The following is a 13012-nucleotide window of genomic DNA, read 5'->3' on the forward strand; positions in this document are numbered from 1 at the left end:
AACGGGTAATTGGAGTTCGAAAGGGTGGCCTTGGTCATCTTTTAGGCTAACAACCCGTGTAACCACATTAATTTGAACTTCATGTGCTTTCATCCAATTTACCCCCAAAATAATATCTATTCCTTGATCTTCCAGAATTAAAGGATAAGCTCCCACTTTAATCCCTTCTAGGTTTAAAATCACATTGCGAGCTACTTGATTGGTATACTGCGTGGCACCAGTAGCTTGAATAGCATATTTGACATCTAAGGTATGAACTTCTAGTTGATGTTGTGTGACAAACCCTTCACTTATAAAAGTATGTGATGCACCGGAATCAAACAAAATCATGGCAGGGTAATTGTTAACAAGGTACATACCTGCTAGGATTGGCTCCCCTTCTGGAATTTCTTCTACAGTCATATAGTGAGCTTGTCCCGTCTTGGTGTTGACAAACTTGCGACGGACAAACTTTTGTCCAGAGCCTTGGCCCGAGGTCTGAGCTTTCAAGCTCGCGTTTCCACCAATTCTGGGAAAACGACAGTCTCGGGCGAAATGTCCTGGCTTCCCACAATTGAAACAAACCTGTGGGGTTCCTGAAGAAATAGGGTTACGAAACCCGAAAGGTGGTGCAGTTCCAGGACGAGGGGTAGTACTGGGAGCTCTGGTATTCCAGGACTGGAAAGGTCTTTGCTGGAATGAGGGATGATACATGGGCCGGGGAGGACCTCTATATACCATCCTCATCCTCTGTGGAGCATTTCCAAAATTTCCAGAAGGAACAGTCTTCCTTTTTAATGCTTCTTCTTTTTTCAACATTTCATCCAGTGCTTTCATCTTTTCTTCTGCGGTAATGGCTGTACTTACCGCAGAACTGTAATCAGCGAACGTGCAGGTGGCTAACCTTTCCTGCATTCTGGTATTAAGCCCCCGGAGATAACAATCTCTCTTTCTGGTTTCAGTATTAACATGCTCTGGAGCATATTGAGCTAAGTGGTCAAACTCATTAGTATATGCTAGAATGCTGCGAGTTCCTTGCTGTAACCCCAAGAACTGTTCTAGTTTCATCCTCATGACGCCCTCGGGTATAAACTGCGCCTGGAAGGCTTCCTTAAAATCTTCCCATGTGACTTCCCTTCCCGCTGGCTGCCTAGCCAGATGACTGGTCCACCAAGTTGCTGCGGGACCCTGAAGTTGAAGCCCCGCAAACTCGGCCTTTTGAACGGCAGTACATTGGGGGATTACTCGAAATTTCTGCTCCATGGCCTGGAGCCACTCATTAGCTTCCAAAGGATGCTCGGCTTTTAAAAAGACTGGGGGACGTGTTTCCAGAAATTGGGTGTAAGACACCCCCTGCTCCGGCTCCCTTCTACGTCCACCGTTGCCGGTATTCTGTACTATCATCTGGAGTAAGCGGGCTTGCTCTGCCCCAGAATTCATTAAACTGGCTATTGCGTCAGCCAATGTAGGTGCTCGGGGTAAATCCTCTTCTTGTCCTCCGGAGCCTGAAGCTCGGGTTTCTCTGGGATCCGTCATGCTGCCAAGAGTAACAAGCTATTAATATTTACGGTACATTCTTATCGACAACTCGTTGCATACTAACATATCACACATTATGCTCATACACAAACCATACTTATGTACATACTTATTTATATTACATGCCTAGGAGTTAATATTTACAAAACCCCTTGGTGCCACTTGTCCATCACTCATATCTTACAAGAATATATTACAACATGTTCCAACCAAGTCCACGTTAACCGTCATAAGGAAAGATGCCCAATTCTTCGGCATTTAAGCCCAGTCGTGTCATGGCTTCTTGCAGGACGTCTTGGTCCACGGTCATCAGAGTTTGCCCTGGGGGAGCAACAGGTGGAGCTTGATTGACAGAATTCTCGCTTCCGGACTCCGGTCCATAATCACTCCAAGTGCGAGAAGTATCGGAGGTGCTGATTCCAGAATTTCCTTCCATCTCTTCTGGCTCTTCTTCTTCTTCGCCTTCCTGTTCTTCTTCTCCCCACTGCTGCATGGGACCATAGCCCTGAGGATCTAGTCCATCGGCATTGGCATTGGCCCACGCAAACTGTTGATGGCCTGCAGGGACTTCGCCCTGATCATCTTCCATATCCACATCAAAACCTTCTAGATTCTCGTGAGCATATAAATCTATTTCAGGTTCTGCTGGTGGCACGGGATCTTCTTCCATTTCTAGCACAGGCACTAGCTGATCTGCTTCCTCCGGGTTTTGTGGTTGAGGCTCTTCTGGTGGGGGAGGTGGTGGAACATTGATAATATTTTGGGCAGGTGCTTGAGCTTGCATTTCTTCCAGGGCTAGACGAAGTGACAAAATCTCGTCTAGCTGCTGAAATCTCTCCGCCTCCAGCCTATGGACATTGGATTCAGCTTCTTCTCTTGCTCGATCCGCCATGCTTCAACTTGCTTCGATAAATCCTTGCAGTGCCCGAAGTTTTTCTTCATAATCTTCAATTCGCCTGGACTGCTCTCGCATTGCTTTCTCCATCTCGTGCTCCCTTGCCATTGCTGTCTTCTTGTACATTTCTTTGTCATACCGGGCACCCATTGCTTCCATCCTAGTATCTTCGTTCTTCTGTCTCTGATTGTAATATTCCCGGATACAAGCTTGATGTAGATTATACATAGCGGTCATGTAGTCCGAAGCAGCAGCCATCAACACATCGTGCTCCACACGAGATGTGTTCTTCAAGGCTTTGATCCTCCGCTTCCATATCCCGTCATCTTGATGCTTAATTGGATAGAATCGAGCAGAGCTCGATCCTATTTCCACCTTATGATTCTCACACAGCTCAGTAAGAGCTGTCATAGCTGCCCTTTCTATAGTATCATGGAATTCGAAACCCGATTCCATTACTTCCTCCAGGCGCCAATTAGGACGGGTATCATCATCTGGAATATGCACATACACTGTGCAACATTGCTTATGTCCGGTATCTTCTTTCCTCCAATAGTACTCTGGGGGATTATGAAAACCTAATTCTTGTAGTGTCTTCCAGAGTAACTGCACGAACCCTGGTTTATCCAGATAACGACCACGAGTCCACCCATCCCTATCCGTGTAACCTTCTTCGAACATCCTATAAAAAGAAGCGAGATCAGGTCTAGCGGCACTCACCAAACCCAAAAGTTTTTAAACATGCAATGCAATTATGATGCAACGATTCCTACGTACTTTCAGACTCATATACACACTCGTAGAAAAATTGGTGGCATCGTAATCTCTCACTAATAAACTACCGAATACTAACGACACGCAGCAAATAGTTAGCATCTGCAAAACAATCAACCAGTTAATACTACTGCCACCTATGACTCTTGTTTTTATTATTTTAAAATAGAGTCTCAGTATTTGAAAGGTAATATTTGTTGATTATCCCAACCTACGGCTCTGATACCAGCTGTGGCGGAACCGCCCAACTTAAGCTGGTTTAAGTGCGCCTAATCGTTGTCGGAGCAACAATTATCCGAAACGCACCTAAAACAGCATAAGTCCGGTAGTCCGTCGAGTGTCCCTAGGACTCCTCGAAAGATCCACGGGCGTGTTTCATCACCATACATCAGGATAATATCCGCGATGGGATAATATCAACAAATATTACATTTTTACATACATAATTAAGAGATACGAGTTATTACAAGACTTCAAGTTGAAACAAACTTAGTGATGCATAGTTAGACAAGCTCTAAGATTAAACATAAGTAGTTTAGGAGAAGATGCGTCGATAACGGTTTTCTAGAGTATTGAGAGACTCAGGTCAATACTCTAGGTCTTCGGGGTCTCCTCCTCGGTAGCTTCCTGTGGAGCTTCTGAAAGATAACCACAAGGGGAAAACCCTGAGTACGGGGTACTCAGCAAGTCTTACCCGACTAACCAATATAATAGTTTTTCATTGGAATGCATGTCAGCCTTTGGGTGTGCTTGGTTGACACGGTTTTTGCCGAAAAGCTTACTACTGGTAAGGCCTTAGTTTTGTCTTTTAGTTTAGTTAAGTTATTACCTAATTATTCTAGATGATAACAGAAGTAAAAACATTCACAGCTGTTGAGTCATACAGTACTTGGCAATAGCAACTTTTATATCACATGAGTTCATGCTACGAAGCTTAACAGCGATCAAGTGCATTCATAACCGAGAATTGCGGCGATCCGGATCAATTTACATCCTGCAGGAGAGTACCCTGATCACCAGCATTATACGACTGTCCAGGTCGTACTAACAACCTCTCGATTAGTAAAGTCAATGATTAGGAACACAACTACCCGAACCCAGGGATGCACCCCCACATGGGACCCCATGTCTGGCCCGATCTCCATGTGAGTTTCAGGCTACACCCCTGCCAATCTCCAGCACGTCAAATGCGGGTACGAAGCATTCCTGATCATAGAATTTACTAATCTACTGGGCTTTACTGGTCCCATACCCAGTAAGCGATCAGAAGTTATCACTTGATCAATGGTTAAGACACGGATCGGTCCTTAACCAGATTAATCTAGCAGACAGAACTACATCTCTAGCTTCTGTCCGGTTCCATGTTCCAAACTATCTTTCATAAGCAACATGTATGACTTAAGTGTTTGCCTTAAGGTTGGTAAACCAAGCATGTAATCAAGTAAGCAATTCTAGACTTGGGTAGTTTCTAAGATTTGAACAAGTGGCAAAGATGTCCTTAAATCAAGGCATGATCATACACAAGAATAGGTTTCATCCAACTCCTAGACCTAGTGCATACAATAACCAAATAGCCTATAACTAGTCACATGAAATAACGACTCCAAAATAGATAGGTATAAATGCACCGGGGCTTGCCTTGATCGTTAAAAAGATTAGCAGACGCCGACGGATTCGCTTCACAGGGGAAAAATTCAAACACCTCCTCGGACTCCAAAGGTCCTTCTGAAAATTCCCAATAATCCTCTTCTGGTGCTTCTGGATCTACGGCGCAATATATGCAGGGGTTAGAATGCAAACTTTTTAAATAACAGACTATACAACTTTCCTTCATGATAAAGTTGCAAGCCAATAAGGACTATGCGACTTATCACGAATAAGTTGTAAGTCCACACACAAAAGAAATCTAAAAAGATTAATCTATATTTTTATTTTCTTAATTAACCCTTCCTATAGCTTTTTCTTTTATTTTTTGAAAAAGTGGTAATTACTTTCTAACCTGAAAATCTGATTTCCTATAAGTTACGAATTATTTGTGATTAATAAAGTGTTATTCATATTTTATACATTTTATAAATATTAAGTATTTATTTAATTACCTTAAAAGGAAGGCATTAAATAAATACCTAAATTTTTATTATTTTCCTAGGGTGTAAAAATTTTAATGCATAAAGGAAAATAAAACAAGCCTAACAAAATTGGTTTCACTAATTTTGGACACTCCTACAAATTTCTGTGATTAAAATGGTGTAAAACGAATTTAAACGGATTATTTTGCTAAAGAAATCTAATTTTTCCCGAAAATTCCCCCGGAAAACTTTTCTTACTCACCCCCTCTCTACCCCCTCTCACGACTACTGGGCCCCCACGGCGCGGACCCCACTTCTCCTATGCAATCTACCCGCCGGCCTTAATCTCCTTCCGACGGGCCCCGCGGGCCGATTTCTCCTTCCCCCTCTCCTGGTAGCCCAGTACCGGCCCACGGCCCCTTTTTCTTTTTCTTTCTTTTCCACGCGACGCCGGCCTGTGCCGCTGCTCTGGGCCTCCGGCCTCCTTTTCCTTTCCCCCCCCCCCCCGGCCGACTCGCGCGTTAGCCCCTTGGGCTCTTGCGATGCCGGCCCAAAAGACCGCACCGGCCCCGGGCCTTTTTTTTCACTTTCCGCCGACCGTGCGCATGCGCTGCTATTGGGCTTCCCACGCTACGGCCCAGCAACCGCTTACGCAGCGCTGGCCTGCTTTCCTCCTCCTTCTCTGACGTGCGGGCCCCAGGCGCACAGCTCCTTCTTCCTTCTCCCGCCAACAGCGCAACCGGAACAGGGGGCGGCGCGGCTCGCCGGCCGGCGCCCTCCCGGCTGCGGGACCAGGTGACAACACCAACCCTAGACCTACACGACCTCGTGCGTGGCGATAGCTCCCCTGGAGACGACCCGGGCTACTCCCTCCACGGCGACGGGCGGCAACCCCCTCGGCCGGCCGTCGTAATCCGTGATAACTACTTAACCGACTCAACCGACTACTTCTACTCCATCCTGGGACCCCAAGAACTCGACCACGACTGCTCAAGGAAGAAGAAAGGTAGCGCAAGGTGGTTCTCACCGTGAGCGGGTGGCGCGACGGCGGCGGACAGAAGCGGCGGCGAGCACGGCTATTCCAGCGAGGATGTGGGACAACAACTAGCTCGGGGTGTGGCTGGGGTGTCTGTGGAGGAGTGGGCGAGAGGAATCGACGAGAGCTGCTCGGAGGTGGTCGAATTTCGCTTGGCGGCGATACTGATCCGAGGAGAGCGGGCGGCGGTAAAAAGGGGAGGCAGTGAAACGGTGGCGCGGGAACAGTAACTATTCAAGCGATTCACCCTTCGCATGGACGACACCGTGGCCTACCCGTAGGCTTGCGTGGTGAGGAGGTGGCCTAGCTTAGCGGCGCTGGCGGACGACCGACGACGGCGGCGGCGACACGTTTGATGCTCAGTCACCGCCCGTGACCTTCAGAGCTTCTCCGCGGTTGATTCTCAATCCAATGATGCTCAGATGCTTTAACCAAAGTAGCAGATAAACTCGAGCTCGTCAACTTTTATTTTGACTTCGGCTCGGGATAAACATCAAATGGGATCGAATTTGGATTTGTTTCTCGGTTTCTTCTGAATTTCAACTGAAACTGTCATTCAGTTTCGTCAGTCATCGACAGGGTCACTGATCTTCACTTGGTGACTTGATTTAGTGGTCCAATCCTTCTCCCCACAGTCCAATTTCTTCTCAATTATGTTTTACAATGTCCCAATGTTCCATTTTGCTCATGAACAAGTACCTTTCTTGATCCACTTCGCTCTGAATTTAAATCCGAAGTTGATGTCATGCTGCCTTTCAGACTTAGTAAAATTTCAGAGTTTCAGTCATTGGTGATTTTGTGCCGACTTTAGACTGGAATTTGACTCCCTTCCAGTTACTGATCCTGGCCAACAACACCCAAATCTTGTAGTCCAAAGTTCACACTTCAATATGGTATAGTTGTCCTGGTGCACTTATTTGGAAAATTCTCCAGAAACAATTTTTGAAAAGGGACTCTGTTGCTGTTTCACTGGTCCGTTGTTGTCGGACGGTGAACAGTAAACAGAATCCCTCTTTTCTTTTTCCTTTCTCTAATTCTTTTGAGATATTTAGTACCAACTCAGCTCCAAAATTTTTATTCCTTGCTTCCAAATAATCCCATACTTGTATCCCACATGTTGGACAAATTTTTCTGAATTTCAAATTTGAAATTCAAATTTTGGTCAAAATTTGGCCGAATTTGATCTTTTTGCCATTTTTCTTCTTTTTCTTTTGGATTTCTTTCTGAATTTTTCATAGTCACTATTTGACTTCAAATGGCACTTATTACACTTTGGGCTATATGCAATGATGATATGTGCATTATGTTGTTTTTCATGAGGCTTTGGGCTATATGCAATGATGATATGTGCATTATGTTGTTTTTCATGAGGCTTTGGGCTATATGCAATGATGATATGTGCATTCTGTTTCTATATGCATTGTTCTATAGTTATTGCACATACATGAGGCATTGGACTGTATGCAATGATGTTTTACTAGTTCCTGAGGCAATGGGCAACATGCAATGATATTTACTAGGACATGGCACAAGTGAATGGTCAGTTTGACCTGCTGGAGGAACTTGAGGCTACTGAGGTTGTTGCCCAAGTTGCCATCCATGCTGGTGGCTAGGCTGCCGCAGCTGCTGGTGGCCAGGCTGCAACTCAAGCTACTGGCCAGGCTGCACCTCAAGCTGCTGGCCAGGTTGCCGCAGCTGCTGGAGGCCTGGCTGCAGGTGTTGGTGGTGCTGGGCAGCAACCCAGGGCTACTATGAGGTGGACTAATGTGATGTCTGCATTTGTGCTTCGTCACTTCTGTCAACTTATCTCTACTGGTGTGAGAACTGACAAGGGGTTCAAGGAAGTGCACTTGAACCAAGTTGCCAAGAGTGTGAATGAGTTCTCAGGGCTTGAGGTCATAGGGACTCAGGTCTACAACCATTTGAGGAAGTGGAGACAAAGGTGGGTCAGGGTGATCAAGCTGAGAGAACTGAGTGGTGCACTGTGGGATGATGACAACTTCATGATCACTTTGGAGGATGAGCACTACAAGGGCCATGTGCAGGTAATCTTCTGTTTACTAACTCATCTGTTTTGTAATATTTATATATTTATCTGAGCATATACTGATGATGTGTTGTTTGGATTTTAGGCACACCAAAAGGATGCTGAACTGTTGAACAAGCCCATTGAGAACTACCAGCAGATGGAGGTGATCTTTAGGAATGGGTTGGCAATAAGAAAATTTGCTATAGGATCCAGTGAACCTTTAGGGTCCCCTTCTGACTTTGCAGATTCAGAGAATGACCACATCAAGCTGGATGATATGGCAGGGAAGTGTCAACCTGCTGGTCCTCTTGGTTTAGAAGCAGGGAACAAGAGGAAGAGGTCCATACTTAGTGAGGGGGATATTTTGGTGATGACTGGGATGATTGATGTTGTCAACAATGTTGCCAATGCCATTATTCAGACCAAGGTAGAGGATGTGCACCCTGATATCTATGATGCTATCATGTTCATGCCTGGTTTCACTGATGAAGAACTGATGGCTACCTATGAACACCTTCTTGGCAACAAGGCTCATGGTACTGCTTTTGTCAAGATGAATGGTGCTCACAGGGTGCTGTGGTTGAAGACCTACTTGGCAAAGCACTTCTACATGCAGTGAGGCTCTTGTGCAGATGCCTACTTTTGTGCAGTGACTATTCTTTTGTGCAGTGACTGCTGATCAGATGGTGGCTTGTTTTTGTGCATGAGCCTCCTGGTTCACTCCTTCATTCTTTTGTGCAGTCAGGCTAACCCTATTTGTTGGTAGCCTCCTGGTAGATGATTAGTGACTGAACATTGATTCATCAGATGTGATGACTGACTGACTGGTCATGACTGAGCATATGCCCATTGCCTATGATGCTGCTGTGTTGATGAATGAGCATATGCCCATTGCCAATGATGTTGCTGTTGCTTTATTGTTATTTTCATTCTGAGCAAATGCCCATTGCCTATGATGCTGCTCTAGTGGCTGCTGTTGCTTTGTTGCTTTCATGTCATTGCCTGTCTAAGCATATGGCTCCTGATTTCTACAGTTACTTGTTGTGTTGTTCTAATGTTACTGTGACCATATGCCCAATGCATGTGATAAGTTCATGTTACTCAGGGCATATGGCTCCTGATTTGTGCAGGTACTTGTTGTGCTGCCTAAGCATGTTGCTGTTGTTTTGATTCACCTCAATTATGTCCTAATTTCTGTCATTTTCGTACATGCTTTGATCTAATTCAAAATCTGAGCATATGCCCTTTGCCAATGATAAGTTCATTCATGTTGCACTCATTTATATACATTATGTCCTAATTACTGTCATTTTGAGACCTACTTACATATAATTCAGAATATGAGGTTATGCCCTTTCAAATTGATCAGTACATTCCTGATTCAGTCATTTATCTCAATTATGTCCTAAATCCTATCATTTTGCAACATGATTTCATCTAATTCATAATCTGTGCTAAATCTTGTCATTTTGCAACATGATTTCATCTAATGCATAATCTGTACTAAATTCTGTCATTTTCCTATTTCCTTTAATCTGTTCCTGAATCTGAGCATCAGGCCTTTGCCAATGATAAGTTCATTTCTGTTATCTGAAATTGAGCACTTCTTGTCAGGTTATTTGTAAGGCCAATGGTACTTTGTTCTGTGCTAAATTCTGTCAGTTTCCTATTTCCTTTAATCTGTTCCTGAATCTGACCATTAGCCCTTTGCCAATGATATGTCATTTCTGTTATCTGAAATTGAGCACTTCTTGTCAGGTTATTTGTAAGGCCAATGATACTTTGTTCTGTGCTAATTTCTGTCATTTTCCTATTTCCTTTAATCTGTTCCTGAAGCTGAGCATTAGCCCTTTGCCAATGATATGTCATTTCTGTTATCTGAAATTGAGCACTTCTTGTCAGGTTATTTGTAAGGCCAATGGTACTTTGTTCTGTGCTAATTTCTGTCATTTTGCTATTTCCTTTAATCTGTTCCTGAATCTGAGCATTAGCCCTTTACCAATGATATGTCATTTCTATTATCTGAAATTGAGTACTTCTTGTCAGGTTATTTGTAAGGCCAATGATACTTTGTTTTGTGCATTTTTTAGAACACATGGCGTGGTACATTGTTAGTGTTGGTCGTCAAACTGGAGTCTACTCTACCTGGGAGGCTTGCCATGATCAGGTGAATGGATTCAAGGGAGCATGCTACAAGAAGTACAAGACCAAAGATGAAGCGATGCAAGCTTTTCATGGTGCAAAATTTCAACCTACAGAGCTACCGGCGCAACCTCGACCTATTATCAACAATGCTCAATGGGACTGTAAATATTGTTCATGTTGTTAGAGGCTTTATTTATCTTAATTCAAGCTGTAATAATTGTGGTTTTAGTTTTAAAGTAGTAATTTTAGTTTAGGTACACACTCTACTTTCCTCAAAAACTATGTTCAGCTAGGTAACTTCACCTCCTCAATGCAAGTGGTGATTGGAACCGCCTCTATGCGACCAACCTGTTTTTTGAATTCCGAGTTCGTACGTGTAACCAATCATCGTATTTTCGCAGCCTGATTCAACTCAAGCGACAACCAAATACCATCCTATTGCATCCCAGATCCTGCTGGTTCCGGCCGGCCTGGTTCCTGGTGCGAGCCAGGCTGCTCAGGGAAGACAACGGTGAACCTCTCACGCCTTCCGCTCGCCGCCTCCGCCTGCCGCCTGCCGCCGTCTGCTCCGCGCCTACCAGCTACCGCGGCGCCCGTGCCTCCCTCCGCCTGCAGCAGGCTCGCCATCCTCCGTCGTCCGCCAGCCGCGCCACCCACCGACCGCGTCCGCCCGGCCCCGTCTCCCTTGATGCCATGGCCGAGGCGACTGCCGTTGCGCCTTCTGCATTGGCGCTGTCCAAGATCCGCGCAGGCTATGGCCGCTGCCATACAAGCTCAGGAGGAACTCTTCAAGCCTCGCTTCACCGATACCATGGGATCCACCTCATCTTCCTCTCCCACAGTCCAATGTCCTCGACGATGACGGCGACCCCGTCGCCTTCCTCCACTTCCCCATGCCGCCTGCTACCACCGTCTGCTGGACAAGCACGGCGCTTGTGGCGCGGGGCGCAGGGCCGTCGCTGATGCGGCCGAGCAGCGTCTCAAGTGCAGATGCGCAGCGCAGTGACACGGAGGTCCAGGTCCCTTGCCCACCCGCAGAAAACCTCCCCAACGGCGAGGAGGCATTGCAGCACGGCAGAAGAGCTCCTTGTCATCACAGAAGGCAGCAACGCTCCTTTCAGCATGCGCAATCAGGCCCATGGTACTGACGAATCTTTATATATGTTTGATCCTTTCCCCAGCTATCTTAGATTTCAGGTAATTTTAATCTGGCATCATAGATTGATACACATCAAGTGTTCGATATATGTCCTCAGAAGAACAGCTCAGTGATATATCATTTCCATGTGGATTATCTAATCAGTTTTATTTGGATTACACCTCATTTCTACCATGAGCATTATCCATAAGTAAATGAGTTCTTCTGTATTAAATCAGTAAGCTCATTAGTCCTTTCAACCTACTCAGTTGTGTATTGTTGCTTCTAATACCTTTTACCTCTTGAAATGCCTTACTACAGGCTACATTGCAAGATGAATTATGCATTTGGGAAAAGTACCATTTTACCAATATGATGCTTAGCAAATTACATGGATTACATATCCTATTTGACATGTGACATACCCTGATCTAGAACTTCAAGTTTGAGATCCGAACACATCTATATCTATGGAAACTCTTTATGTTATTTGTCAAGACATTATCATAAGCAATATATCAGTTGTGCTGAACAATACATATGGATGATAAGCCATGCATCCTAGGCTGGCCCACACCATGGAGGTGATTGATGCATTCCAACCTAGCAGTTTACATAATGCCTAAGCCCTTGAGTTGTTTTTAAAAGTATGCTCATTGACAATCAGGTATGCATAACAAATATCTCAAGTCATTTATATGCTTTTTGCTGGTGTGATAATCAAGATTCAAGATCTTCAAAGGTTTGTCCACCGATACCCAGGAACTCTAAATATATCAGTAAGCCACACACTGGCCATGTCTTTTTATTCTCTCAAGCTAACAGGAAAGTATGAGGTACGAATGTCTCATCTCTAATTTCTTGCATTTCTATTGCTGCACCTCTGTCATTGTTCAATCTCTCAGATGTTGATTTGACCAGGATATAACAAGCTTGCAAACAGAAAACAAACAGTCCTTGATGCTACTTAATACATAATTAGTAAACATGCTTTTGCTTGCATATATCTGATGTAAAAAAAAATGGATGTTGTGTAGGAAACAATGATACAACTGAGGCGTCCATCTTAAAAGAGATCACCTGCAGCCATTTTTTGCCAATTTTCAGCTCTGCTTAGTCACTACTGTTACAAATCGCTTGCAGAGCTGTTATGCTCCTCGATGCTCAGGGCTTCTTGACGCATGGTGGCAACTTGGGGAGCATTGAATCTCCTTTTTTAATTGCATATCAGGTGGTTTTCCCCAACATAAGCGAGCACCCAGGAGAACAATAGAAAAGAGATTTGTTATCAGTATGACAGTATCATTTTCAAGAGTTGAGCATTGAAGAACATCTGGACATTGCTCTGAGCATGGTGTGTTCGAGAAAAAAAAATCCCTTTACGTTGTGCACTATGCATAGCAGACCA

General features: G+C 44.6%; 1 long non-coding RNA gene across 2 annotated transcripts; it reads left to right on the plus strand.

Annotated features, from left to right (window-relative positions):
• Window positions 1-10927: 10927 nt before the first annotated feature.
• On the plus strand, window positions 10928-13012 carry LOC111257261. 2 transcript variants are annotated; one of them, XR_002677682.1, is made up of 3 exons: window positions 10928-12188; window positions 12272-12440; window positions 12642-13012. It is a non-coding gene; the product is annotated as an uncharacterized LOC111257261 (long non-coding RNA). The 2 variants fall into 2 exon arrangements; XR_002677681.1 differs by having other exon boundaries at window positions 12272-13012.

Source organism: Setaria italica, chromosome V (assembly GCF_000263155.2).
Source record: "Setaria italica strain Yugu1 chromosome V, Setaria_italica_v2.0, whole genome shotgun sequence".
In the NCBI taxonomy this organism is placed as follows: domain Eukaryota; kingdom Viridiplantae; phylum Streptophyta; class Magnoliopsida; order Poales; family Poaceae; genus Setaria; species Setaria italica.